The sequence below is a fragment of the Hevea brasiliensis genome, chromosome 16, assembly GCF_030052815.1.
Source record: "Hevea brasiliensis isolate MT/VB/25A 57/8 chromosome 16, ASM3005281v1, whole genome shotgun sequence".
NCBI classification, from domain to species: Eukaryota; Viridiplantae; Streptophyta; class Magnoliopsida; order Malpighiales; family Euphorbiaceae; genus Hevea; species Hevea brasiliensis.
The window spans coordinates 40,514,275-40,520,452 of record NC_079508.1 but is presented as its reverse complement, the minus strand read 5'-3'; the positions used below and the strand labels follow the sequence as shown (position 1 = coordinate 40,520,452).

General features: G+C 29.4%; 1 pseudogene; it reads right to left on the bottom strand.

Annotated features, from left to right (window-relative positions):
• Positions 1-570: 570 nt before the first annotated feature.
• LOC110651542 (probable mannitol dehydrogenase) lies at positions 571-4,745 on the bottom strand (annotated as a pseudogene).
• Positions 4,746-6,178: the final 1,433 nt, after the last annotated feature.

The following is a 6,178-nucleotide window of genomic DNA, read 5'->3' as shown; positions in this document are numbered from 1 at the left end:
CGAGTCCTTGGACATTAATTAGTAGCACTATTCAAGAACGAAATAAGAAAGTCTCATTGGGTCTCACTGGAGAAAGATAAGAACAACTTTGTTAGTTGAGGGCTCATTTATCTTTTCTGTCTTTACCTTATTTTCATTTTCAATCTCATCAGTGATTTTATCAATTCTACATTAAATCAAGAGGGATTTTTGTTTTCAAACTCCAAAAGTAAAAGTAGAGACAAATGCAGAAACTGGTGAGCTCGGAGAGTTGATATACATTGCGGCTAAAAACTACAAAATTAATATGCTTGTTCTGGGTAACAATGAAGGTGGAGCTTTCAAAAGGTTAGTATTTGGTACATTTTCTGCTTAATCAACCACTTATATGATTAATTTCCCGAAAATCCATTAGATAATCTGCATGATCAAGCAGGATGATTGTACAAGTTTTATTAACAGTTGTTGACGCAGGGCTTTTCTGGGAGTGTGAGCAACTATTGGACTTTTGCAATGTTTATGCTTTGTTATATTTTTGGAATTAAAATTTATGAAAGAAAATGACACTCACTCAAATCCAATTTATTAAACATTGCCTCTCATGATACTACAAAATCCTCAAATGTAACAATTACTTAAACATTAAAATACATTTATAAATTAAATTCACTGGGTAGTTTTGATTGTGCTGCCAATATCAATGACAAATTGATATCTAACATCAGCTTTCAAAATGCGTTCCACAGTAGTGTTCACATACTCAATTGGGATAACTTCAATGTCTGCTGTTATGTCGTGTTTGGCTGTAAAATTAATCATTTCTTGTGTTCCCTCCATTCCCCCAATGCCACTACCTCCCACCATCTTCCTTCCTGTCAATAGTAAATATATTTTTCAATTTGTTAATTAATTTTTATTTGAATTAAGAGTGAGAAGTAGACATACAGGAATGGGCAATTACCCATTAGCAAAGAAAAGGCTGCTAGCTCAAATGGCTTCTCTAGAGCACCAACCAAAACCAGCTTTCCATTAGTCTTCAATAGCCCAATCAAAAGCACTAGAGGGTGCATTGCAGACTCTGTATCAATTATACCATTCATTATGTCCATTACGGCCTGTACCAATTAGATTTAACAAGATCAGAAATTAAGTATACATGCACAAAGGAAAACTTCATTGAGTACAAATTATAAATTATATGTACCTTCATTTGATCTTAGCCCCGGCTAACCAAAAATGAATCAACACTAAGATTCTCAATAGCCTCATGCTTCTCGCTAGGTGAGGTGCTAATCACAGTCACCTTGTCCCCCATGTACTTGGCAAATTTCACTGCCATATGACCAAGCTCGCCCTAGCCAACTACGCCCACCTGCACGCCAGGCTTGTCGAGTCCATAATATTTCAAGTGACTGCACACTGTGATTCTAACACAAAGGAGAGGAGTAGTAGCATCAAGAGGCAAGGTGTCTAGAACACGAACCATAAAGTGCTCATCGGCAACCGTGATGTCAGAGCAGCCGCCGTAAATGATGGTTCCGTCATAGTCCTTTGCACCATAGGTAAGAAATTTTTCCACTTTGCTGCCAACCTTTGTCACCACTCCCACAATCTCATGCCTGCATTGCAAATTCACTAGAAATGATCATGGTTAACGCTTTTTTTTTCCCTATAGGATTTCTCATGTTGATCTATTCTTATTGTTACGATAGCTAAAATTTTGCAATTTTTTCCCATGTTATCAGATTTATTTCATTGATGTCAAATAACCTTTATTTCTTTGACTAATCATTATTTATGTTCCTGTTTTGTTCAAAAAAAAAAATTAATTTCTTATCTAATAATGCAATTCTTTACTCACCTAATAATTAGGATTGTGCACGGTTTTTGTGGGAGCTGTACCGAACCGAAAAACCTCACCAAATAGACAGGAATCACACCGAACTGAAGTTTTTTTTTTTGATTCTTTAGTTCGATCTATTTCTTCACTAAAAATCAAACCAGAACCGTACCAAAATCAAATCAGAACTATATCGAATCGAAATTGAATTAAAAACCGAATTTATACATATGTTTTTTTTATGTTTTTTTTAGATATATTATATGCTTTCAGATATATTATATGTTTTTTTTCTTTTTTTTTCAGATATATATATATATATATATATATATATATATATATATATATATGAATCAAATACAATTTAATATTATATTTCATTTCTATATATTTTTTTAATAATTTTAATTGTTGATACATTAAATTACCTTATAATTATTAATTACATGTACTTTTATATTTTATATCTTATAGTTAAATATTACATAAATTGTTAAAATGTATATTATATTATATACTTCTACTATTATACTATATAATATATTTAATTCTAAATTATATATGCACATTATAGTTAAAGATTATAAAATTTAAAAATGGCTAAAAGATATGTTATATGATAAATTATGTATTAGTAACAAAATTCAAAACTTAAATATTAATTTGACTTTTTAAGAAAATAATTATATAAAATTATTTTAAAAATTAAGAGTCAAACTGAATTGTAACTCAAGAACTGAGAATCGTGTCGAATCAGAATTGAAGCAATGAAGAACCGAATAGAACTGTACATAAATTTTGATTCAATTCTAATTTTTAAATAGATCTTGAACTAAATTAGATCTCCACACTCCTATTAGTAACCTCATACTGAGCATTTTATGATTACTTATTTTAGGAATATATTTAGAAAGTAGTATATGTGAGTTTGTTTGGTCTTTCTATTTTTTTATTGTTTTGTTGTATTATTCCGACATGCTAATTTTTTTTAAAAACCTTGTATTATTCCGACATGCTAATTTTTTTTAAAAACCTACATACTTATGTTTTCTACCTAAATTTTATAAGTTTTGAATGTTATAATAAGTAATTTCTTTCACATTAATATTTAGTTAAATGAATCACATTTAATCTAATTATTAATTTTAATTCTGTTTTAATCTGAATTCAATTAATGTCCTTGTAAAAATAATTGGTAATAATTATTGTTTTCAAGCAATCATAGCTTAAAAATCAATGTTTATCATCGATAATTTATTATGTAAGATATCTTTGTAATGTTTAGCATTTTAATTATTTTTAAAATCAATTTTTTTTTTATTTTTACATTTGAAAAAATTAATTTTTAAAATTGTTGATGAGTGCATGTGTTTGTACTATAAACTCTAAAAGCAAATTTCTTTGACATTACTTTTAAAGAATTTGAGATTGTCATGATTATTGATTTTTCATATTTCCTATAGCATTTCCCATGCTGATCCGTTCTTATTGATTTGACGATTGAAAATTTTGTTCGTACAAAGAAAAAGGCGCACTAAAATGATGGTATTTTGAAAATGTTGAATAGAATCTGACATCAATTTCCATTAATTAATAATTATTCTTATTTATAGGATTAATTGATAATATTAATATTAATATTAATATTTTTAATTTATTTCACTAATTTAATTTTAATATTAATTTTCATAAAAATAAAAGAATCACATATTATAAAATATTTGATGGTGTACACTTGATTCAAAACTAGTGGAGGTAATTTAGCACAGATTTGATTATTGAAAATAAAGTTTGAGAATTAATAGAAATTTTGAGATCTTGTGCTACGGACTTTATGATTACTTATTTTATGAAGAAATTTAGGAATAATTTGTTTACCCCTAAGATTAACAATAATATTATGAATACTTACATTATCCAGGCATTTTCATAGAATTTTTATTATTAATTGAATTTTGAGAATTAATAGAAAATTTGGGAAAATTTTTTCATGGCATTCTTGTGTTTCTACCTCATGGTTGTGCTCTATGAATAAACATTAGCATTTAATCGTAAAACCCAGGAATGTAATATCATCTTTAAGCACATTCTAGAGTAGACAATACTCATGTAAACAAATTGAACCTGAAAAGCTCAATCACTGAAGAAAAAAAAAAAAAACTGAGGGATGAGCACATTATGATGACTGAGGGATGAGCAGGAGCATACATCATATTCATATTACAATCAAATACAAGAATAACTAAGGCATTTTCTTGAAATCACACTAATTAATTCATTGCATTCACCATAATTGATGAACATTTACAATATATTAATTCCTTTTATTGATGAAGAGATTGTTTTCTTTAACCTAACCAACAAATATGATATTGAACACAACAGAAAATTTTTTGACATAATTAGTCGTTAATTGCATCTCTGCTACAAAGCCTAATATAAAATCATTCTTAATCAATTAGAAGGAATGATCATACCATCCAATTATTTATCCAGCAATCGATCAACACAATCGACAAAGAGGACATGTCTCGGTCTTGCTCTTACTCTTCTGCAGCCACTCCATGATGCAGTTGCCATGGTAGACATGAGAACATGGCAATCGCCTAGCTTCCGACCCGACCGGCAATCGGCCAGAGCAAATCGAACACACCAAACCCGATTCTTCGATTCTTATCATCTCAAGCTTTTCAACGAGTTGGGCACTGGCGGGCTGTGTCCTTGGACCATCTTCATCAGTAGCTAATTCTGCCATCTCCAAAGCGTCATCCTCGTTGCCCATCAAAACCAGTAGCGGTAAGTGCAACGTAAGGGAGGACTCTTGGGAACCTGATAGTCGCCCCTTGAAACCCTTAAGCTCGTCACCCAAGAAAGACTCAAATTCTTCGTTATCCCCGAATAAAAGAGTAGAGAATAACTGAGACATTTTCGAAAGCAGTACGAAGAAGAAGAAGGAATAGGACGATGAGTTGCTTGATAGATTGTGTGAAAGAGAATGGTGCGAAGAACAAGTAGAAGCGGAAGAAGATGAAGAAAAGAGTAATTTAGTAGATTTCGTATCCTACAAGGATATTTACTTGCACTGTTAACCCTAATGATCGATGGTATAAAATAGAACTTATCTTCTTGCACTAAAAAAATATTTTTTTGCCATCATTTACATATTTATTTATGAGAGTTCTAATTGTAAAAAAAAAAAAAGTGAAAATGTATAAATTATTTATTAGACATATCTTGTCAATTATTAATTGTACATTTCATTAAAATGTTAATATTGAAATTTTTTGAGCTTAAAAAGCAAAATTATTACAATAGTAAATAAATAACTAATTTTTTAATATTAAATAATGAATTGTACGTGAGTAAATTCCAACTTTGACTATCAAATTATTAAAAAAAAGAAATTAATAAAGTGCAAAATTTATTAATGACAATAAAGAGAGTTTTTTTTTGACAAATAAAAAAAAATATGAATAGTCATAAATATGCAAAATTTATTAATCACAATGTGATTAATGGCAAAATTTATTAATGTCAATATGAATAGTCATATTCGAAATGTGAAACAAATGTTTGTGTTGGACTCTAATAGGCAAAACATAAATAATAATTCACAACGGGAGAGAGCTATCTCCCGTCCATTAATTACAATTAGTTAATTGTACTTTTATTAAATTAAAAAATAATTATAATGATAATAATTTATGAAAGGAGAAGAGTAGTAGCATCAAGAGGCAAGGTATCTGAAATATGAATGATGAAGTGCTCATCAGCAACCATGTTGTCAGAGTGGCCGCCATAGTTGATGGTTCCGTCATAGTACTTTGCACCATAAGTGAGTAATTTTTCCACTTTGCTGCCAACCTTTGTCACCACTCCCACAATCTCATGCCCACATTGCAAATTCACTAGAAATGATGATGGTTATTGCCTTTTTTTTTTTCAATAGGATTTCTCATGTTGATCTATTCTCACAACAGCTAAAATTTTGTAATTTTTTTTTCCAGGTCATCAAATTTATTTCATTGATGTCAAATAACCTTTATTTCTTATGTTTATGTTGTTCAACAATAAATGAATTTAATTTCTTATCTAATAATCCAATTCTTTACTCACCTAATAATTAGGGTTGTGCATGGTTCTTGGAGGATCTGTACCTGTTGGAATCCTACTAGATTGTAAATCCCTAAATTAAAGGGATTGCATTGTATTGTAATTCTTCTTTCCTTCTTGTAAAAATCTTCCTCTTTTATTAGTTTCCTAGAATATCTAGATATATAAATAAGAAAAGTGTACAAGGCAAATATATATTGAAATAAAAAACTCTTTTCTCTAAGAATCCTTCTCAACATGATATCT